Raw genomic sequence first — 24,514 nt, 5'->3', positions numbered from 1 at the left:
GGACTGCCAGTAAAGAATTTCAAAAATTTTGCCTGAAAATGAATAATTGAATCCTCTGATAGAAATAGGAAGTCTGAAAATAACTTCACGGTAGGGTACTATTCATAAACCAAAGCCTGCATGGCACCCTCTGGAGTTTGCAATGGGGTGGCCATGCCGACCCATAGCCCACCTCACCTGGAAGGGCCCACATAGCTGGTAGAACAGTGTTCTAGAAAATGGGTTGGGGTTCCACTCTGTCTGCCATTTAGGATGTGGGACTTTGGGCAACTTACTTATCCTCTGCCTCAGTTTCCTTATCTGTTAAATGAAGATAATGTTACCTGCTTTTTCACAAGACTGTACTAAGGACTAAATGAAGTAACATAGTATGGGGCACATAGTAAGTGTTCAATAAACATTAAGTATCAGTATCAGTATTTCAGATTATTCCAAAGCTTGCTTTCTTTTTCTTCTTTTTCTGGCAAGGATGTTTCTAGAAAGTGTCATTAGTCTTTGTCAACAGAGAATGAGAAATGGGGCCTATTTCATAGGAAATTTAACCAAAGACCTATATCATCTTTCTTGGGAAATGGAAATAGTATAGAAGACCCTTTTAGGACATTGCTTCTGCCCCTAAAATCTTGGCAAAATGTAACATAAGAGTCATTCCACAGTATTTTTCTTTCTTTAAAGTTATCTCAGCCTCTGCTAGAAAACCCTTCCACCCAAGTTAAAGTAGAAAATTCAAACTAGGTCTATGCAGAAAATTCAAAGTAGGGTATGTTTCCTTTAAAATTAATTTAAAATTGATTTCACTGCCTGCATTCATTAGCTCTTTTCTCTTCCAACCTTCAGAGTTCCAGGTGAAGATGTCAAGGATTTTCACGGAGGAAAGTCCCCAGTCATAGAAGTACCCCCAGATGCATGTCTGTGTAAGGCTGCTAACAAACAAGGAGAGGAAGGGGAGTCTGGAATGGTAGTATTAAGAGTCTGCATAGAGCCCACTCAGCAGATCCTGAAGTTCCAGGAGGAGGCAGGGTTCACCACCTGGAAGTTCACCACGGAGTCAGAATCCGGGCTGACCATCCTGCCTGGTGGGCCACATGCTGCCTCTCTCGTGGCCTGTGTCCTAGATACGTGTGCTCACATTTGTTCATGGGGGAAGGGCTCACTTCCTGGATCCCTCCTGACCTGGCTTCTTATCAGCTCATGCACTCAGGCAGCAGAGAGGTTTAGCAACATCAGACAGCTGAGGTTCAAAGTGCTAGCTCTCACTCCTCTGACTCGAATTTTCTCATGTCCCTGGCTTTCTAGAAAGAAGTTTTATGAGGACCGTCTGGATGCTGTAAAGAGCTGTGTCAGTCAATGTGAGGTCCCTCATGAAGGAAAGGGGACAAGCAGGGGGAAAACGTCTGGATGCTGAGAATAAAGTCCCTAAGAAGATGGAGGAGTTGGTAATGCTGCTACCATGGCAGGGCGCTTTCCTGCCCCCTTCTAGAATTTAGCCGATCTCAGACAGAGATGGAACAGAGCCTGGGGCTGGGTCAGACGAACTGGATGGGGATCTGCTGGGTGCAATGCAGAAGCAGGGGAGTCACAGCCTTAACAGGGCCGCAGGGCAAGTGCCAAGTCCCAAAAACACTGGTTCTATTTTAAATCATCAAGACCGATCTTCAAAATGATAGCGAAAAATTGTCTTCAAACTCCTACCATTATTCACATATGCACATGAGTTGGGGAATGATAGAGGAGTGCTTGATGGTGGTTATTTTCTGAAGTCTTATCCAGGTCTGCTGGAGCTTTTAGATTCTAAGGGCATGTGCCCTTTTCCTCGCCCTCGGGTCTTCACATACCCCAGAAGCCTTTGCTATCAGCTACCTGGTTTCAAGGAGTTTTCTGTCAGTTGCTTCTTTCCATTAAGAACATCTGTATACATACTTAGTAGGCAAATCAATTTTAATTCAAAGGGAGAATGACTGATTCTAAAAATCTTCATTTGTATATTTTCAAGTATAAACCACCAGGAACTAGGGTAATAGTGTCTCTTACCTCAATCTTTCACTAATATGAAAGAGCTACATCTGACATTGGCATCTAGCAATCATCTCAAATATAATAAAATTTGAGGGCAGGGCTTAGTTAACAACATGTTAAAGAAAATTAAATTAGCAAATTGGTGGATATCATCGAAGAACCCAACATAAATGATTGTTAAAGCGATAAGCGTTTTTAAACCAAAACACAGTGTCCTATACCACATTGCCTTGGACTGCTTGGTGGGGTTGTCTGCTCCCCATCTCTAGAGACCCACGGAAGAGCAGAAGAGACTTCTGCAGTCAAAAAAAAAAAAAAAAGAATGAGGAAAACAAAAAAACAAAACAAAAATCTGGACCAAATGACCTTTAGTCTTCTTTCCCTATATGGTTACATATCTTCCCCCAAGGTTTACCCTCCTACAGATTATCTTTCTTCCTCTTTACCCGTTAATGCTCTGGTTTGTGTTCCTGAGTACTAGAAGAAAGAAAAAAAAAATTTCTCAATAACAGTGATGACAACAATGAAATCATCACTCAACAGTCAAGCCTTACAGTGTTCCTCTATGATAGAAGCCATTTTGTAGATAGTCACATGTGTGACACTTGGAAGAGATACCTTCCTGACAGTACAATGTTGACGAATGGCAGTCAATGAATATCACAGCATTAAGTCATGAAATCAGACTGGACTTCAACTTTTTCCAAGATTAACTAAAGGCCAGAAGGCCAACCATTTCAAACCCTCACTTCCATTTGCCTGCTGGCAGCCAGAAAGGAACTCTTGGTGTTATAGTAGCTCAGCAGAATTAGTACTTTAAATTAACTCTGGTTCCGCTTATTAACACAAGTCTCTTTGCCCCCAGCTCAAACTTCATATTTAAATGATTCTGCTTTTTAGAATATCTTCTAACAGAGTTGCTCAGAAATAAACTGTTCTAAAAAAGGTTAACAGCCACGGATTTTGGAGGTGAGTGTAAGAGAGTTTTACACAAACCGAACAAATAAATACTAACGGGATTCTTCAACTCTGTCCAGTGGAATGTTACCAATTAGCATCATCATCGCTACAGATACAAAATGAAGAGCAATTGTCTGGGGCAACTTCAGAATGCCGTTCTGGTGAAACTTAAATGGCATTAGCACAATTAGAAGGCAAGCAGCTTATACCAATTAAGGCAGGTGTAATTTTAGAACCAATCCACTAGAGAATGTTCTCTAAATGATGTGTCTTTTCTGGAGTTTAACACAGTCACAAGACCTACAGATACAACTGCATAAGACATGTCAAAGAGGTACCAGACTCAGAAAAGCCTTTGGAAGCTTTATACCTGTTGAAAGCACTGCCTTGGAGAAGTAATGTTACAACATGAAAGCTGAGAATGTAAGTAAGTATGTCCAATTTGACACTAAGGTATAACAGCTCACAGAGCCAAGAAGCAACTGCTCTTTCCTCAATCCACGTCTCCCAAATTAGGGGAGCAACAGATGTCTTGAAACGTAGCAATTGTTCCATTTTAAACCTGGGATTCTGGAAACACATCAAAACAAAGAGTGAGGCAATGCTTATTCAAATGGTCTCTATGCAAAATAGGTGGGGACCTGAAATTCCCGAAAGGACTATGGCGATTCAAAGACACATCCGTGGCACCAGTTTGTTCTGTGTACTTATGAGTCTGTTTTTGTTTGTTCATTTGTTTTTTTAGATTCCACATGTAAGTGAAATCATATGGTATTTGTCTTTCTCTGACTTATTTCACTTAGCACTATACCCCCTAGGTCCATCCGTGTTGTTGCAAATGACAAGATGGTATTCTTTTTTATGGCTGAGTAACATTCCACGGTGTGTGTGTGTGTGTGTGTGTGTGTGTGTGTGTGTGTGCGCGCGCGCGGGCGCGTGCACATGCACATATACATACACCACAGGGTTCTGGGATGGGCAAAATAGGTGAAGGGAATTAGGGAATTATAGGTACAAAGTTCCAGCTATAAAATAAACAAGGGATGTAAAGTACAGCATAAGGAATACAATCAATCATATTGTGACAACTGTGTATGGTGACAGTAACTATTGTGGTGAACACTGCATAACGTATAAAATTGTTGAACCACTATGCTGTGCACCTGAAACTACTGTAACATTGGATGTCAACTACACTGCAATAAAAAAACCACAGATTCATGCCCATCGGAGCCAGTTTTCCTTTAAGTTGTTCCAAACTCCCTGCCATAAAATGCCCCGAGACCACCACTATTAGGATGCCAGAATGAAAAGAAAACGTATAACGGGTGTTCAAAGATAATTGGATGGAAAATATTTACTTTTAAGGTTGGTGGATTAAAAACATTAAGAAAAGTAGTTCATGTTCCAAAACGTATTACACCTAGGAATAACGAAGAATTCTAGCAAACCAGTCATTTATTATATCCAACTTAAAGGGAGAGAAAAAAAACTACCTGTCCCACTTTGTCTCCGGAGAAATGTGTAAATGGACAACACAGGCTACAAGACTAGTATTCGAGATTTATCTAGTTCTTGGTACTCGATTTCCACTCTTGCACTGTGCAGATATGAACACGAGCACTGCTCGCTTGGCATCACAGGTGGGGCATTTCTGCACAACTGTGGTGCTGTGTCGCAGGAGCTTTCTCAAGGTCACTCTGGAGTAAAAACAGATCATCTGAATCTATCTTAGACCACACCAAAAAGACAGCTGTAAAAGTTGAAAGACGAAATAATAGGGATTAAAAAAGAAAGATATGCTGGCCCCACAATGGTCTAAAAGTATACTGTACCCATAACATATCATTACATCAGAACAGTAGAGATACACACAAAAACTATTTGGTCCCCATTCGTAAATGTGTTTGGATTTCGTACCACATAATATGGAGGATATTGCTATATCCATAAACAGTCCCTACCTGGGCATACCAAGGTGGCATAATCCTCACCATTAGGCCCAACTTTGAGTCTAGATGGAGGTAAATCCAGTCTTCACATGGGAAAATAGAAACAGAAACTAAAAACAAAAACAAAAACAAAACCCACCAAACCCATTTAGAATAAGATTTCTTAGGAGAGGCCTGTTCATTTACCATTCTTTAAACTCATGGCTTGTTTTCAAAAATCATTAATATAAAGACGGCTACAGACCACGACATATTTTCTCCTTGAAATGAGCACACGTTTGGCAATATATCCAAATCCTCAATGCAACCGTGCATGGCAACACTTTTTAGGCTACATGAAAGACGCAACCATTTTCTAAACTGACTTGGACATTTTGGATTGTAAATAGGCATCAAATAACTGGAATGGGTAAATGAAAACCATCATTTGTTGTTCTTTCCAGATTTTGAAAATGCCTCATTTTTCTTCTCCAGCACAACCACAAGAATCCTAAACCTTCCATAGTACAATACTGCGAGCTGGAAAGCAAACTCATTCTGGCCGCAGCTATACAATCAGGCCAATTCCAGAGTCACCCCTCCCCTTCCCTGTGCAAAGAAAAAAAAAAAAAAAGCCAATGCCATTCGGATGAGAATGTCCTTGTTTCCAGAGTTTATAAACAAGGTTGGTAATGCACTCTATCACTATAGAGTAACAAATACTAAATTGAGCAAGGACCTGAAGATGAAATAAGTCTGGGGGAAACAAGACAGTGAGAAGGCCACACTTCTGGAAGTCCTACATACATGTGTCATACTGGCCATACCTCAGAGCATTGGAGGCCCTCAGGGAAGACAGCATTAAGCAGCACCAAATCTCTAATGCTCTTCAATATCTTTGCCCTGAGTATCACACGTCCAGTCCTTTTCCATGAGAGGAAGAGACAGAAGAGGCGAGGCTTGCATCGTGTACATGCAGCCACATGAACACTGTCCCACGTTGCAGTCAAGCTGAATGTTTCTGCTATTGTGACTCTGCTGTTTGCTATTACCAGGCTCTTTCAGAAACAGCAGTGGTTCTCCACAAGTTCTCTTCCAATGCTATTCTGGGCTGAAATGGGCTGAAATGGGCTGAAGGGTCATCAAGTGAAGGATGTGACAACTGTGGATGCAGTTTAAGCCCTTCAAGTGTATTGCCCCAAACTGAATCAAAATGCTGTTGTTAACAACAACAACAACAACAACAACAACAACAACAACAACAACAACAAAACGGGGACTGTGGTGGAAGATTCTCCACACTGTACCACATCACCTCCTTGATGTTGTAGGCCTGTGCCATCCACTACTGTAACCAGTAGCCATGGTGGCCACGGAGCACTTGAACTCGGCCAGTGCAAATTTAGATGTGCTGTAAGTGTAAAATACACACTGGATTTCAAAGACTTTGTGTTAAACATAAAGAAATGCAGAAGATTTTATTCATTTTACCTCTTTCTTTCTACCTTTTAATGTGGGCCACTAGAAAATTCAAATGACCTATCAGGCTCGCATTATATTTCTTTTGAGCAAAACCGTTGCAGACTTTCTTTAAGGAGAAAAAAAGTATCAAAGGGAAAAGCATTTGAAATATATGGAGTAGTGCTTCACTTTATCTGTGCTACTTAGCCCAAACCCAAAGACCATCTGAGACCTAAAACTTACTGGCCATTAAAAATAACTCTAAGAACGCAAGACATCCTGCATTGCACTCATTTCCTTAGGTCAGAGGTTCCTGGTTTTACTCTGCAAGAGGCGGGAGGAACTCTTGATACCTCTCTCAACAGAAGTCCCTCTCCCACTGCCAGCCCCACATCCCAAGAAAGCCAGTGGGCAGGTGGTCCAGAAATGCTGGCAGAGGAAGGAGTAAAGTACATATCTAGGAAGGAGAAAAGAAACCCTGGGCCCAAGTCGGAGCGATCATTCCCAGCAGGGGGTGGTGGCTGAGGAAAGGAGAGGGACGGACTCCCCATTTTGAGCTATGAAAGGGCCCCAACCAGAGGAGCCAGGGACAACGCTTCAGTGTCTCACTAGAGCTGTGATCATTGTTCCCAGCCCCTCGGGACACTGGAATGACAGTCCCCACACTGGTCCTGATAAATCCTGCTCCAGGCACCAAAGCCCAGTGGCAGAGGCATTTCCTTAAACAAATAGGCAAAGAACAGACTGGTTATACTTTTTGAGCTTCTGAAACTGCCAAGTCTCTGTGATATATCTGTGTTGAAGCAAATCTGTAAACAAGTGGGCCTCCGGTCAAAATTTAAAACCTCGCAGGAGGGATCTTCATGGTCAACGCTGGTGGGCCAGCACTAAGCTACATTAAGATTTCTAAAATAAACGGGCAGTAACTTCTCATTATAGATGCCGGTTTTTTGACATTTCCCATATGTCAGTTTTACAGAACCAACTTAAATAAACATACCCCAGTGAACAGAGCTATCTTAATGATGGTGCCATCAAATACCAAAAAACAAAAGCCAAATGAAAACCAAATACTGAATAAATGTGAGAACCAAATCAATACATTGACAAATATAAATGCTTGAAATGACCCAGCGTTCCAAATCCACCAAGAAATGGTCAAGAGGGCAGAGGTAAAAACAATGAGGACAGCTAGCTGACAGTTGAATATAAAACAAGAAGTTTGACATTCAGCTCTAATGCTGACCTGAGATGAAACATAGAGCAATATGGCAGATAATAAAACCTCGCATGCAAGGATTTTTATTGTGCTACTGAAGTCAAGATGCAGGACATTCATCTGGAAGCTTCCGCAGATGGGCACAATGTACCTGGCCACACCATGCACAGGTAAGGGCTACTTCCCTGTTCACTAAAAGAAGATTGCAGATTTTATTTATGTATGTATGTATGTATGTATTTATACCAGAATTGTCACTCCAAGTGCTCCCAGGATGAAAAAGGTCATGTTTGGCACAGTCTCTCTGGAGTCACAGATGGGTCCTCATAGATATGAAATCACACCAGAGTCATTTGCATACCTGGCTTGGGACCTGCAGGACGCTTACTAACACAGTCCCCCTTGCCCCATGGTGGGCACTGGGGAGGGGCATGGGAAGAAGAGAACTTGGGATTAATGCCAACAGACCCGTTTCTGGACACTGCTCAAGAGGACACAATAGGGTCTGCACTCTTACATTTGAAAAGACTTCCCTAATCAGTAGGGAAGCTCACCTTTAGCCAAGGGAGGCCAGCCTAGAGCAAGCCACTCTGGAAGTTAGGCAGGCTTGTTTTCCCAGATTCCAGTCCAGGGGGCTCTGAGCAGGTTCTCTCAAAGAGCTTTAACGTCCTACTGCGGCCACTAGAGGACGTAGCAGGGGCTGGGTGGAGGGCACTGCCCTCTAGAGGAGCCATGCATTATTTCTGATTTATGGTCTGTATTCTTCTGTGCTACTTGGTATCAGTCATCCATGCCCTCCACTCCAGGGGCAACAGTTACTCGGTTTGATAGTCTCCTAATGATAAGGGAAATGTTTTTTTTCTCTCTTAGCAGACCTGTGGTTGGGTCACTGAAATGTTGGTAGGGGTTTGAGACATCTATACAGACTTTACCTGATAATCTGGCCCCAACATTCTTCTGTGGCTTGTATGATCTTGACTGGGCTTATTCACATGCTGGGGGTGGCCAGCTGTCAGCTGATCTATGCACACCTACCACCATATTTTAAGTTCATCATTTACCAAATGTTTGCAAATGTATTACCTCATTGTAATCTTAATCTGAAAAATGTTAATATCCCCATTTATACATGGGGAGGCCAAGGCTAAGAGGATAAGTGGATCATGCTCTTCCGGAGAGGGCTTATATTTTCCACCTCGATCAGAGATCTACTGGAACCGATGCTTCTATAGCCATTCACCATACCTGCTTTACCCACAAGTCATCCTTGCTTACCCCTAGATGTAATCCCTTCTAGTCAGTCTTTTCAATTCCTCTCTTCACCCACTTTCCCAAAGTGTGACAGACTGCAAAAATGACCCTGGGTTCGTTCATTCTCTCTCTCTCTCTCTCTCTCTCTCTCTCTCTCTCTCTCTCTCTTCTCCATACCCTTTACCATATAACTTTATGACTTACTCTAAGCTTAGCTCTGTGACTTGCTTGGGCCAACAGGATGTTAGCATATATGACCCATGCAGAGACTTGAAAAGCACTTGAACAAGGGTGCTTGTTCGTGTTCCTATCCGCCATCATCACTATGTTAAAGCCACGCCCAGGGTAGTCTCCTGGTCCCAGGAAGAAGATAAGAGACACACAGAACACAGCCAGGTTACCCCAGCCTAGATGAGCTGACAGCTAGCTAACCCCCAGACATACAAGTAAGCCCAACTAAGATCATTAGAGTCACCTCGGTGATCACCATCTGACTCTAGAAACACGCACAGTAAGTACCCACCATTCATGGCCATGAAGCTTGTTAGCACTTTTCTCATGACCCAAAGCCACTTCCAGACCACTGCCCTTCCACTCACAAATGCCATCCCTTCTTCCCTGATGCTCAGACTATGTGGCTATACCACATACCAGGCTCTGCCTTTTCCTATTAAAGCACCGATCCCTTTGTAGTCTTGAAGACTGACAGCTGGTTGACAGTTTTCCTCTACTCCATGCCCTCTCATCCAGAGTGACTTTGTGCCTTTAGCCTCTTAGCCCTGAGGTACCCCCAATGTCAATGATCTTCACCTCCATTCCACTTTTCCAGCTTTCACTTCTTTAGTGTCACCATATTTATTCTTCAACCATTTATTTAAAACCCGCCATGTCCCAGGCATAATGCTGAGCACTGAGGAAACAGCAGTGAAGAAGAAACATAGTGTTTGCAATGACATTTTCACATGATGTCCATCCTTAATGAATTCTTGATGCCAACTGCTACTAACTTCTTTGTGTCTATTTCCCACTCTCCACAAGGGCTTATTCAAACATTATCTCCTCGAACCACCTACCCTGCCTCATGAAGTTCCCATAGATGAGTTATCTCTTAGACATCACAAGGAAAACTGAAGCCATCAGAAAAAAAAATTGCCGTAACTGCCTCCACACCTCCAAATACACTTGCCTCCACACTTGCTTCTCTTTCCCAGTTGTCAAAATCAAAGATAGGTCCTTTCACCTGGTTAAGACTAACGCTTCCACTTGTGCTCTGGACCCCACATCCTGGGATCTCTACTCCATTATTTTCTCCCCTCTCCACTTAATCTTCAGCCTTTCCCTTTCCACAGAGTCATTAATACACAGTACTTATTTTTGGGTAGGGAAGACTAGCTGCTCAGACGCATAAACCCCAGATCTCTCCCTTAATGCCATTTTTCTCGTTCATGTAGAATTATTCTGTGGCTATTTGGCAGGTGGCCATCCAAAGGTGGTCCTCACTCGTAGCCAGATGATGGGGAAAGAATGGAGGATGATCTGGGGAGGCCAGGCATCGAGCTGACATATGTTACTTCTGCTTTCATTGCATGGACTAGAATCCAGTCACATGGCCACACCTAACTTTGAGAGACACCAGGAAAGGTGGTCTAGCTGTGTGCCTAGCAAGAAGATGAAACGGGTTTTGGTGGATCCTAATAGACTTTGCCCTTTGTCCTTAAACAAATGAATCTTGGGGTCAGAAAGATCAGGGTTCAAATCTCAGGCCTGTAGCTTACTGGCTAGGTGATGGTGAGCTGGTCTCAGAGTTTAGACATATTGAGAGAGACACTAATGAGTCTCTTACACTGAGTAGGGTTTGAAATGTCTCTGTTCCATACCCTGTTAACTAGCTATGTACATGTAGGAAGTGCTCTAGATTCTGGAAAAGTATAATGTTTAAAGTCAAAGAGGAACTACTGTTCATTTTCCTATCTTCCACAAGTGAGTAAAAGATACGGAAAATTCCAAGGAGGTTCTTGAAAGCAAAAATTGTTCCAGAAAACAAAAAATTAGGACAGGTGTCCACAAAGTATTTTCAAGTCCCTGTTACAAGAATTCTCAACCCTCAGCTGCACATTAGAATCATTTGGGGAGCTTTGCAACATCCTGATGCCTGGGCCACACCCCAAACCAATTGAATTAGAATCTCTGGGGGGTGGAGCCAGGCATCAGTGTTCTTTAAGCGCCCCAGGTGATACCAATGTGCAGCTAAGGTTGAGAAGCACCACCTTAGAAGAATGGACACTCAATATTATAGTTTTTCTTTTTAATTTCAGTAAGATACAGAAATATTAGATACACTACTTATAATCAGGCAAGACAATTCTGCCTTGATCATTTGTTTCTTCTTGTCTCAATCTTTTGGGCTCCAGAAACTATTTCTAAACAATGTTTCTTAGTACAGAGAACACTAAAACCGAAACCTATTTCTAAAGACCTGTGAGCTTACTAAGCCCTATTAAGACCCTAGTAAGTCAACATTTATTAGTCAAAAAGCTGAGAAGTGACTCTATTGCCAGCATAAAAAGTTTAATAACCTGAAAATAAACACAATAATTTGCAATTTGCCCTTCCAATAGCACCTTTCATCATGAATCTGGTTTTAAGGGTCTCAAGAGATGAGCATCACGAGAACCAGTCTGGCAGCACCATTTCCTCTAGCTGGTGGGTTTGATACAGCTTTATGACTCAACGTTTTTAATAACAGCACTCTCGAGGGCTGGGTATTGTGGCTTCCAGCGTAGAAAATGGAAATGTTGAATGTATAAAATACGGCTAATATATTATTTGGTCATACCTCTAGCCTAGAGCCAGCCTGGGCTATCCCATCTTTATAAAGAACTATACTGCATTGCTCTAAAACAAACAGCCACCACACACACACACACACACACACACACACACACGCACGCACACACGCAAGCACACGCACGCACAGCACCCCAAAGCTCATATAACAACAACAACAACAACAACAACAACAACACACACACACACACACACACACACACACACACACACCACTCCAAAGCTCATACCGCTGTTTGCCAAGAGAACAAGAATTTATGAAACCTGGCTGTGATGCCTCGGATCTGTGTCCTCAGCTTTAAAATAAGTAAAGTGGATGATAGCATATTTCAGTTCTAACAGATATGTACTTCTCCTCTATGTGACTCTACCACAGGCACTTGGTGGGGAGGGGGCAGGGCTTGGAGATGTATCTAGAAAATAATTTGGGAAAGAAAGGAGCAGCAGCTTATACAGCTATAGGTGGAACTGGTTCTTTGTTATCTTTGAGAGGAGAAGATCCGTTCAGATTGGGGACATAATAATTGGAGATAAAGTAGAGAAGTCTGTGGGATACGAGTCTGGATTTCAGGAGAAAGTCTGGGAGTTTTCGAGATTTAGGTGGTATGTAAAAAGTCATGAGATGGGGTGAGGTCAACAAGAGAGTATGGAGAAAGTGGAGGAACCAGTAAAGGGAGCTGAGAAAACAGTGAGTTGTAAGGAAAACCAAGAGAATGGGGCGCTCTGGAAGCCAAGGCAAGAAAAATTCCTAGAATGTATGGTGAGCTTTAAAAATCGTCAGTGATTAAAATTCAATCCTCTTCTTGCTTAATTGGAGGAATGGAAGCCGAGTTCCGGGAAGGTCTTTGATCTTACTTACCACATGGCATTAGCTTCAGCAGCCTGTCTCTTCATCCCAGTGAAAGCCAAGTTTCTCAGAAATCAGAGGGTCTGCCGGTAACGCTTACGAATGGGACTAAATAAAACTGAAGATGATCGCACTTTGCTGTTTATCAAGTGCTGCCTCACACGGGGTCTCCTTAGACACAACTCTACGGCCTCCCTGGGACATGAGGAGGGGGTGTTCTTGAAGGTACAGATGGAAAACCCTACAAATGAGACTTGCTCAGAGCCAGCCATCTGAGGTTGTAGAAGAGAACTGGGCTCTGAAGACGTCAAATCTTTGGTTCTGTCTTCCACATCTTTTCACTTGTTATGTAAATGAGAGAAAGCCAGCTTCTTATCCTCAGTAGACAAGGCTATCCCAAACAGAGAGAAATGGGTGCACAACTAAGGTCCGCATACTGCTTTGTGGGTCACACCTTACACACTCTTCATCAGGGAAAGAAAGAAATGAACCAAGTGCGAACGGCACAAGTTCTGGAAACCCAAATCACAGGCATATGAAATAGGCCTATTTACCTTTGCCTCACCCCCATCTTACATTACACTTTACTGAAGGTGAACTTGCCAACATGGTTCTCAATTCCTCCACCTTTCTAAGTAGCACTCAAACCTGATCTAATGCAAGGTATCACAGATCAGTTGGAGTCTTTTTTTTAATTTTTTTATGTTTATTTACTTTTGAGAGAAAGAGAGAGGGAGACAGAGGCATGAGCGGGGGAGGGGCAGAGAGAGGGAGATGCAGAATCTGAAGCAGGCTCCAGGCTCTGAGCTGTCAGCACAGAGTCTGATGCGGGGCTCGAACTCATGGACCCCGAGATCATGACCTGAGCTGAATTCAGATGCTTAACTGACTGAGCCACCGAGACACCCCCAGACCAGTCGGAGTCTTAAGCAAAGTTATAGCTTTTCTCTTAGCACCAAGGAAATTCAGTTACTTGGAGCCTTTCGGCCCCAGGCAAATCAAAGGAAGCTTAGATCCTAGAACCAAGCATGAGAACTTTCAAATCTTGTAAAGAACTAATTTTAAGACCAGTAACCAATATACTGTAGTTTTGCCAAGGGCTGGTGATCTGGAAATTTTTCAGACTCGTTTCAGAGATCCAGAAGCAGAGTACTATATTAAATTCTTTTTGCCTTTATAAATTAGAAATGTATGGACTATTAGCTATACAAAGCCAAAGAGTAGAGTGTAAACGCAGAAATCACTTATCTATACAGCATCCCCTGGGTTAAAATTCTGCATCTGTTTGTGCAATAAGCCTTGTTGGAAAGTAATTACCTCAGCAAAACCGGGTGGGATGGGCCAGTGCAGCTACCATCAGAGCTTGGCTGCTACGTTTCCCAAAGACAAATGACACAGCAATTATTCCCTTTTTCTCATCGGGAAGCTGCTGTCATTTGTTTTTAGCTAATTAATTTCTGGAAGAGCATAAATGAATGTAATACAAAATTTAAAGGACCCAAAAGGATCATACGACGAAGGGAATCTGCCTTCTACCCAGAACTCCTCATCTCCTGGTTCCCTTTCCTGGAGCCAACCACCATTACCAGTTTGGGCTCAGGGGACTGTCTGAAATATTTTGATGAGAATTCCTCTGACCTTCTACTCTTTTCCTTATCATCTTAGATCTTAATACTTTAATCTTTGTCCTTTGTCTAGCTGGGTTTCTGTTGTGCTGTCATTAAGATGGGTTGTTCAAAAAGTAGCATGAATAGCTAGGGTCTAGAAATTTCTCCCTCCCTCCCTCCCTCCTTCCTTCCTTCCTTGAGAGCGAGTGAGTGAGCTTGCAGGAACCAGTGAGCGGGGGAGGAGGAGAGAGAGAATCCCAAGCAGGCTCCAAGCCCAGTGTGGAGCCCCATGCGGGCCTCAATCTCCCCACTGTGAGATAATAACCTGAGCTGAAATCAAGAGTCAGATGCTTAACTGACTGAGTTACCCAGGCGCCCCCCAATTCTTCCCAGATAGCTGTAATGGCAGACAATATCTTATTCAGAGGCTCAGGTGTGGTTCACTGGGATTACTTCCTAAAAGTTAAAAAGACTACCAAAGACAGAATGACCAGGTATATCCGCCCAGGATTTTTAAAACTACCGTCAAATGAAGGTTTAAAGAAAAGTATTATCTTTAAAAATGAAACGTAAAGTTCTTTATGATGGTTTGATCTTGCTTTAAGACCAGTGAAGTAGTATGTTCTACGGGTAAGTTAAAATGTCTAAATGTCATTTTAAACCTCTCAGTCTTGGGGCGCCTGGGTGGCGCAGTCGGTTAAGCGTCCGACTTCAGCCAGGTCACGATCTCGCGGTCTGTGAGTTCGAGCCCCGCGTCAGGCTCTGGGCTGATGGCTCGGAGCCTGGAGCCTGTTTCCGATTCTGTGTCTCCCTCTCTCTCTGCCCCTCCCCCGTTCATGCTCTGTCTCTCTCTGTCCCAAAAATAAATAAACGTTGAAAAAAAAAAATTTAAACCTCTCAGTCTTTGCTGATATCCAATCTGTATATCCTCAGTCTTCCTGCAACAGACTGGTCTGTTTCTTAGAACATAGACAAGTTTTTGGTCATGAACTGCCACAGAATCCGACACCCTTGTACCTATAGGTTCTCCCGATCTATCCAGAAAGAAAACATCCCTGATTCTGGCAGCCTCTAAATTCCTATCTATTGGGCTTCTATGTGCCAGGCATCATGTTCAATGTCGGGAAGACAGTGATGAAAAGCACATCCCTATCCTCCATGAGTCAGTGGGTTCAGGACACCAAGGGGCATAGATGGATCACAAGCTTTCCCACACTCTTCATTCCTTACCAAATGTCCCATCAAGTCATACTTGCATGCATACACCTGCCCTCTGTCTATGCTGTGCCTAACGGTGGGTCTCTTGTGCCTGGAGAGGTTGTGGATTCCGGACCTGGGGTGGCTCCTTGGAACGCTCACAGTGGACAACAGAGGAACTGCCCACACTTCACAGCCAACTCTCTATGGACCAGACCAGCCCAGACCACTACTGGAGCTGGGGAATGAGGCTTCTGATCCTTTTTTAAATAACTTTTCTGTAGACAGACATCGTAGGTCCATAGGGACAACTTCATTTGGGACACAGGATTAAGAAAAATCTGGTTGTCAACATCAAACAAAAGAGGTAAGCAGTTTCTAAAGTGACGACTCTAAGAAGGGGACTCTGAAATGCCACATATTATCCTGTGTTGAAGATTCAGGGCCTGTCTCCCAGGAAGGGAGTCAAAGGCAAAAGCCGGGCCCTGAAGAAGTTAATCTACCCCACTCACGGCTCCCCTACCTGCCTTTCCTCTCCGTCCCGCTGTTTTCCCTCCAAAAGCCCTCCAAAACGGCTTCCACCTTGCTACCCAGGCAGACAGGTGTATCCACCCCTGCCATGTCCCTCAGAGACTTCCAAGTGGGTCTGCACCACAGTAAATACACGACACTCATTTCTGTGGCACAGAAGACACAACTGTCTCAGCAAAAAGAATGGGAAAATATATTCTCTTTATTTTATTTTTTAATTTCTTAAAAATGTTTATTTGTTTATTTTGAGAGATAAAGACAGAGCGGGAGTGAGAGCGAGCAGGGGAGGGGCAGAGAAAGGGAGGGAGAGAGAGAATCTGAAGCAGGCTCCACGCTCAGCACAGAACCTGATGCAGGGCTCGATCTCACAACTGTGAGATCATGACCTGAGCCAAAATCAAGAGTCAGACAGTCAATCAACTGAGCCACCGAGGTGTCCCAAGAAAATATATTATCTTTAAATCAGTAAAGTCTGAATAGCTACATGTTTGGTTCCGATAGCTCACTGCTTTAGAAATTTTACTTTTTTGTGTCACCTTCCAATGTAGGTTTTTAAAACTTCTGTATTTATTATTATCTACACCCCCCCCCCACATAAAATTATGTATACAGTGCAGGAAAGGCCCCAGTCAATCCTAAAAGTTCATTCTTAAACCGTACAGAATTTTACAGTTTAGTTCCAGAATGTTCTGGGTTGACAACCCACGAATACAAAATAGAGCATGTCAATACTGTGGAAGTCCCAGCGCTGCTCAGATTCCCAGTCTAAATTAGGAACTCTGGGTTGTGAATCTAAAATGACAATATGTTCTGCCTGAAAACAGGCTCCTGCCTTTCAAACAGCTAGCAGCCCCTTGAAGGCTGCTGTGGGTAACTCTGAAAAATAAGTGGCAAAGGATTGTTTCGGAAACAACGTGAAAACCCTTTTAGGTAGCTTTCGGAGAGGGACTCAAGCCCGAGGCTCTGCCTTAGCTAATCAACACCAGTAACCTTTCCCGTCTCAGGTGCCCTTTAAGGGTAAACAAGCCGAGGGCAGGAAGAACATCTCCTGGAGCGGAGGGCAGCAGGCTGGTGCTGGGTTCTTTTCCGAGGCATCAAGCACTCCAGGCAGAGCCAACACAGCAGGAGCGGGGCAGCCGCATGAGGTTCACGCGCCGGCATCGCACGTTCCAGCAGGGCAGACTCTGGTGTTACGTTCCTGCTGCAAGCTGGTCCCCAGCAGCGGCCATGGCTGCTGCCACCCCTGCCCCTGTTGGTCACACAGGGGGCCTGGGATATCTCCGGGGCAGCAGGGGCCACCACCTGGACATTCTTATCACTTAGGCTCCTGACACGAGCAGAAAACTGCATTCTGGGGTGGCTGAGATTTCAGAATAGGCGGTAACTCGACAGGGCCAGCAAAACAGGCAAGCTCTGAGATAGGATGTCAAAGCAAAGACAAGATGCAGACGGAATCTTCGAGAAGACACAGATGTCAAAGGAGCCTGGGGTGCTCAAAGCCGGCATTTCAAGGTCAGGAAGCAAAGCCACCCAGCTATCAGTGTAACACAACCACGTGTCAAGTATGTGCCACCAGGCAGGCCTTCCCACCTACCCCCATCCACAGAGGGGTGACTGCCCACCCACTCCCAACCCCACACAGCCAGGATCTGTGGTTGCTGTCCCTTGAAGCCCCTGGTCCTAGTGCAGCATCTTTCAGAGGATTACCTGATGGAAAACGGTCTTCCCTTTAAACTACTGAACTCACTGAGCAAGGGAGTTCACTGGGAATTCTCCTGCTAGCATGAAATGGTACCATTTTCTATGCAGCCCTGTGACTAGGAACACAGTCTGAGAAGCTGGAGTATTGGAGGGAAACATTGGGGGGACTGCACCCCTCCTCACATTCCCACCCTCACTCTCAGACACAAAGGACGGTTCCCACTGGACGGCGTATCAGAGGGAAATTACGTTCCAACCACCGTGACTTGACGGTAATTTCCACAAACCTTGTATCAGTGACACCCACCCATCCGTCCCTTTATTTTTTCACACAGGCAGAAAACCTAGTAAGAAGGAAGTCAACCAGCTGACGGTCTGGGGTTTTTCTGAACTTCCCCATCCTCCGGAAATGCACAAGCCAGGACTGCCCATCGGTCCAGGGAGGAACAGCAGTTGATAGAGCAGAACAGCTGTTGGCAGTTAAAGATCTGCAAAAAAGTAGCTATATAATGGATTGCCAACTTAATGTGTTCTGACTTCCCTAACGTGCTTATTGATTGTTTAACTTTCATGTTTCATGCTTTCCCTGTCTGTGCCCACCTGACTGTCCCTCCCAGGGCTGGGCTGCATTCTCCTGGTCTGCCTTCCTCCCCCTTCCTAAGACTGCACTGAGAGCTTTCAAAGTTCATTCATCCTCTGTTGCAGACACCCTTTCCTTAGTCTGTGTAAACTATTTTTTTTTTTAAGAGAGAGGGAAAGAGAGAATCCCAAGCAGGCTTTGTGCTGTCAGTGTGGAGCCTGATGCAGGACTTCAACCAATGAACCATGGGATCATGGCCCGAGCCAAAATCAAGAGTTGGCCAGTCAACCAACTGAGCAGCCAGGCGCCTCCTTGTAAACTACTTTTATGATCAAATGGGGTTAAGTCTCCACACACCATTCCTTTGGTCCTCCGACACGAGCAGACAAACAGTAAACATAGAAGATGAGGATGAGTTTGCCCCAATATCCAGTCTCTCCCTGTCCCTACAACAGAGAAGCTACTTGTCACCCCTCTGATCAAATGGATGGGTGAATCTCACAAGGTGAGGATTGATTTCCCTAAATCAGGGGAGGGGAGTACTGAGCAGAAATGGGTATTTTGGGGAAAAGAGGCACACACACAAACAACAGACTTGTGTACGGAGTTCCTCGAAGTGTTGCATGAAGCCTTCCTGCTTGATCAAAGCTTTGGAGATCTGTTCCAAATGCAGATTTCTGAGTATAACACCAGGCCTACAGAACCAGTCTCCCGGGGGTGTAGAAATACGTGTTTCAGAGGAAGACTCTGCATTGTCTACTATGGACACCCCTCCAGATGATCTGCCTCCCCACTTTCATTGCCTTTGGGCTATTTTGCAACTCTCTGCGCTGTAGGTGACTGAGTGACACAAAAACTCTGTCACTGTCCAGTTTTGATGGGCTTCCCTCCTCCCAGCCTAAAAAAAATCAGCTTTGCCTCCATTTGCAAATCAATTCCTTCACTCAAGATACATTTCTGCTTTTTGCCTTTGAACTGCTTAGAGCCTCTGCTGGGTTCCCTCATCTGAGCAAAATAAAATTGTTAACACGTGTTCATTTTTATATCTGCATGAAAGAAATGATTTCACTTTTTCCTGAATATTATCTTTTAACAGGGGGCAGCACCCAGGATCTCTATTTAAAGAGGTATACCCTAGGGGATTCTTCACCACTACAAAGTGGGAAAACCAGCACTCTGTGGCAGGGTTGACAAAAGACAGCTCTCAGACCAAATGCATCCGGCCAGCTTCTTTTTGTAAATAAAGTTTTCTTGGAACGCAGCCACACCCATCCACTTATTTATTGTCTGTGGCTGCTTCTGAGCTACAATGAAGAAGTCGTGACAGAAGCCCTATGGTCTGCAAAGTCTAAAATATTTACTATCTGGCCTTTCACTGAATCACCGTGCCAACGCCTGCTCTACGGGAATCGCTTTAAAAGATCTGCATTTACCAAGCAAATTCTTCAGCATCATTTGGAGGCAGTTAGGGCCAGGCTGGCTCCGGAGATCAGCCACGCTATGGAAAGCTCAGTAGAGGTACTGACATAGGGGCGCCTGGGTGGCTCAGTCGGTTGAGAATCGGACCTCGGCTCAGCTCATGATCTCGCGGTTCATGAGTTCAAGCCCCACGTCAGACTTTGTGCTGACGGCACAGAGCTTGCTTGGATCCTGTCTCCCTCTCTCTCTCTGTCCCCTCCCCTGCTTGTGCTTGCTCTGTTTCTCTCTCTCTCAAAAATAAACATTTAGAAGTACTGACACAGGGTTTGGCCCTGGTACTCCAAGTTCATAGGAGGTGGACAGGGACTCAGGGAAAACGAATAAGGTGGTTCTGAAAAAGAACACGTTTTGTGCAGCAAGACTGGCCCACCTCAGCCAGTTTTGGAAATGTCTTCATACACTCATTCAGCAAACGCTTATGGAGCACCTACTAATACATACATCACGCGATGGGTGCCACAAAGATGAATGAGACAGCAACTCTACCTGACCGATGACCACAATCCAACATGTTTTCAGCCACCACTGAAATGACACTAACTGGGTAGCAGTTAAGGCACAGGCTCTGGAATCAGACTGTCTGGGTTGAAAGCCTGACTCCACTACTTACTAGCTATATAACTCTGAGCACATTAAAACTCTCAGTGCCTCAGTTTTCTCATTTGTGGAATGGGGATATTAATATAGTATCTATCGTAGAAGGTTGTTGTGATGCTTCAGTGAGTTAATACACATAAAATCCTCAAAACAGAGGCCAGCAGGTAGTAAATGCTGTCAATTTGTGCTATATTATAACCGGGGCCCCCAGTGATACACCAGTTGCAGAAGTGCAGCCCCCCTCTACATGCACTCTGTCTATACCTTACAAGAACCATGCAAGTTGGGATTTATCCCCATTTTACTGAAGCACAAACAAGCCCAGAGAAGTCCAAGAATGCAAAGTGTGGGCAGAATTAAAACAAACATCCAACTCCAAAGTCCAGGCTTTTTCCAGGGTTAGCCCCCTCACACGAGGTCTAAAGGGGTGATGACCTTGGGACCGCAGGTCTGTGTTGACAAGGTTTTCTGAACTTCTCTTCTGACTCAAAATCTGGTGTTGGTATAGCAGATTTTTCTGAAGTGAGACACCTAAATATTTTCCCTTCATTAATGAAAAACATTAAAAACAAAATACAAGGTAAAGCCCTTTATTGCTCTCAAGATAAAATACTCAAGGCATATGTTTATCCTCTCCTAGGTAAAGATCTAGTTGAATGTGAAAGCCAACACTGTAAGGCCTTCGACAGTGTCCTTAGCATATTCTTTTCTTTAGAACTTGAGGGAACAGAAAAAGGCCCCAAATGTGCATTTTAAAGCAGCTGGAATAGCTCCAGCACTCGTTAAATCCCTTGAAATGTAAAGGGTTCTCTCTGCAGAGACTAAAAACAATTTGGCTCAAAACACTGTATTCAAATGGCACCCCAGCTAATTTCAAGGGTTCATAGGCAGAGGCAGGTTGATACTACTTTGCACTTTCAGAAACCTTATTTTCAGTTATTTGTGTTTTATATTACATTCTTCTAGGCAAAGGACCAGCTATAGTTATGGGAAAGAATATAAATAGAATCCTATTCTTAACAAGCAAGCAGCCATGGTTAGAAAGCTCACTCAAGCTGAAACCTATTATAAGAATAACACTCTCAACATTCAGGGGGGAAAAAAGGTCTCATTGTTTACCGATACTTCCAATATAGTCAAATATGCAAATCTACCCAGTGCGTACTTAAAGTTATAGGCAACTTTTTAGGTTTGAAGCATAATTTTGGGGGGGGGTACATAATATGGTCTGAAAAATTCAGTCTGAAAAAGGTTTGCAAAATACCATCATAATAATTAAATCTGTAAAGACTCTAAAGCCCCCATTTACGGCTGTATTTCTTTTGCAAATCCATGGCTTCACACTGTTGCAGAAAAAAGCAAAACTGTCAATAGGGAAATGAAATGCTGGTGCTCATGACCTTGAATGGGCAATGAGTTACCTAGCTTTGTGGCCACGCAGGAAATAAGTCCCTCATTATAGCACAGTCTCACCAGTAGGACACATATTCTACTGGGTGGGCTAGAAAACCATGCACGCTTTGTTCTACAGACAGCTGGCACAACAGCGTCTGTGAATGACCTTCAGCCACACACCAAGCTAGCAGGGAGGCGGGAGACGGGAGACGATGCAGCTGGGAAAAGCAGATGCTTCTCACGCTTCGTGGGTGCCCCATTCACTCTTCAAAAGCCCAGGCAAGGTTACTCAACCCAATACATGCCAGAATATTTTTCCTCCTTCAAAGTCCAATTAACTCAGAGATCCTCATAGAATTCAGAGGCGTTAGTTCAAATCAGCTCCTGGTCTAAGGAAAACACTGGGTGTGTTAAAAACTTTCACAGGGTTTCAAAACCCAGATCTTGGACTGGATTCAGATGCCAGCACCGCCACTTTTGAGCAGTGACCTTGGGTGCACGGCTTAATCTGAGTGTCGGTTTTGTCTTTTGTAAACTAAGGATAACATCCATTCCTACTTGCGTGTCTGCACATGCAAAGGCTCAGCAGCACCTGGCACAAAGGTGTTCGGTAAACGGTCACAGACCTTGTTAACAGACTTGGCCCTTGGCTTCAAATAGTCAAAAATGTACTGGATCCGATAGTGTAAAAAAAAAAAAAAGGGGGGAAAGAAGTTCCAGCTTCTAGGTTAAGCTGGTGGACTAAACACATGCACCTCATTCCGCTCTCTTGCAACCCCACTAAGACCATATAAAAGGATTGCTTTTTTCAAAGATAACCCCAGGAGAAAAGGACAGAGGGCAACAGCAAGAAAGTTTCAGAAGCTGCAAAAACAGATGGGGGTGGCAACCAACTCAGCAGGTGGCAGTCGAGGTGGTGGTGGTGGGGGGGAACTGATCTAAAACCAGCAGGGAGGAAAGTGGAATTGGGGGGTGGGGGGGCGGATAAAGAGGATGGTGGAAGAGCAACGGGCTGGATAGAAAGCAGTCTTAGAAGCTGCTCCTATCAGCTCCTTGCTCCATTCCACTGTCCCTCCCCTGCTCAAACGTCCAGAGGATCAGTTCCTAAAGAGGGGAAAACGGGGCCTCTGGTTCAGGAGGCATACTTGGGCTATGGGTACTCTGGGGCAAGCAGGGGCATTAAGTGACCGGATTTAAAAGCACACTGAGCCCTGAATGCAGAGACAACCTGCAGTCCAGTGCTCTTTCTGCACGAGCTGCCAGGCTGAACACCAGAGGCGCTTCCTCCCAGCAGGAGACGGGAAGGCTTCTCTGGGGGCATCTAAGCAACTCAAGGGGAAAGGCTTCAATATATCGACACTGGGGTTTTCCCCAAAATGCCCAACCCAGATCTCCACCCGCCAATCAGAACTTCACAACAGCTTTCTAGTCCCCCAAACAACGGAAGATCACAGGATGCCTGTGAAAAGCCTCTCTCAAAGGTGACAGAGATGAAAACAAGCAAACAGAAAAGTGTTAACTTGGAGGGAACAGAGGCTACTGAGCTCAGAGGAAACTCAGGCAAATATGTTATCAGTGATATCCTTGGAGAGGTAACATACTGTCTCCATGAAATAAGAAAGGGTAAACAAACAAACAAACACCCCCCCCCCCAATTAAAAAGCCAAAACAAACATTTTCGGAATCTAAAAAGTAGTATGAGAAATTAAGAACAGTAGAAGGGTTAGATGGTATCTTCCACAATTAGAGAAAATACCAAGAGACTAAAAATGGGCAAATGTGGGAACTGAAAGAGTCCAGCTCCTAAATGGGAGCTGTGGAATGAGAAGAGGAAAATGGAGAGTAAAAAGAATATTCAAGAAATATTTCCCAAACTGAAGGAGTTGAGGTGTCAGGGTGAAATGGCACATAGCAAGGCACACACCACCTGGCACAGTGGATGAAAACGAATCCATGCCCTGGCCCATTAGTGGGACATCGCAGATCCTCAGGGACAAGAGGACTTTATAAGCTTCCAGGGAGGAAAAAAATCAGGTCACAAACAACCTTTCAGGAATCAGAATGGCTTCACACTTTGCGACAGCAAGAGTCGAAATTGAGGACAACGGAGCAAGGTGGTAATTCAGAATTTTGATTTCTAACTTGGAATTCTATCTCCAAACTGCCAATCAAGCATGACAGTAGAAGAGACATCGTCAGGCACACAAGGCCTCAGAAAATGTACTTCCCATGCACCCCTTCCCAGCAGGTTGCTGGAGGACGTGCGTCACCAAAATGAGCAAAGGGGAAGACAAGATTGAAGGAAAAGCAGCTGGAACGCAGGAGAGAGGCCAGGGGCTGTCCCGGATGAGAGTGAAGGACAACCCCAGGATGGGAGCTGGGCCCCAAAAGAAGAGGGCAACCAATCCAGGCTGGAGCAACGTGATGGCAGAGATGGGCACACTGAGGACTGTTCTCACAAGATGCCTGCTGCTGACGATTTGGTGGACAGAACCAGGTGAGCAGGGCCCAAATCCTCTCCATGTTGCTCTTCTTGACCCTGGGCCACTGGTGGTTGTCCCAACCATGCTGTGCTGCCTGCATCGGCAGAGGACTCTCATCTCACTCCACGGCAGCATTGTGCTTTGACCTGTTTCTGAGAGATGGAGGCAGGCCCCGGAGAGCTGAGAAGCAGGAAAGGCAGAGCCGCCCCTGTCCCCTGACCACCTTCCTGCTGGGCCTCTAGTACCTGGCACTACGTTACAGCACCATCACATGCCCTGATGGCAGAGAGCCCCATTTTCCTGGGGACTCACTCGTGCCCTTGCCCACCAAGGTCCCCCAGAATAACCTCACAGAACCTGAAGCCACACTTCTCCCAGAGACTTGGCTTAGACTACCTTGTCTTGGGACCAT

General features: G+C 44.5%; 1 protein-coding gene across 4 annotated transcripts in view; it reads right to left on the bottom strand.

Annotated features, from left to right (window-relative positions):
- The window catches only part of TSPAN7 (tetraspanin 7), a 125,777-nt gene that overhangs the window by 53,296 nt on the left and 47,967 nt on the right, over positions 1–24,514 (bottom strand). The gene's annotated exons all lie outside the window — the stretch shown is intronic.

Source organism: Felis catus, chromosome X, assembly GCF_018350175.1.
Source record: "Felis catus isolate Fca126 chromosome X, F.catus_Fca126_mat1.0, whole genome shotgun sequence".
Taxonomy (NCBI): domain Eukaryota; kingdom Metazoa; phylum Chordata; class Mammalia; order Carnivora; family Felidae; genus Felis; species Felis catus.
Note: the sequence above shows the minus strand (reverse complement) of the source record. Positions and strands in the feature narration are given on the sequence as shown.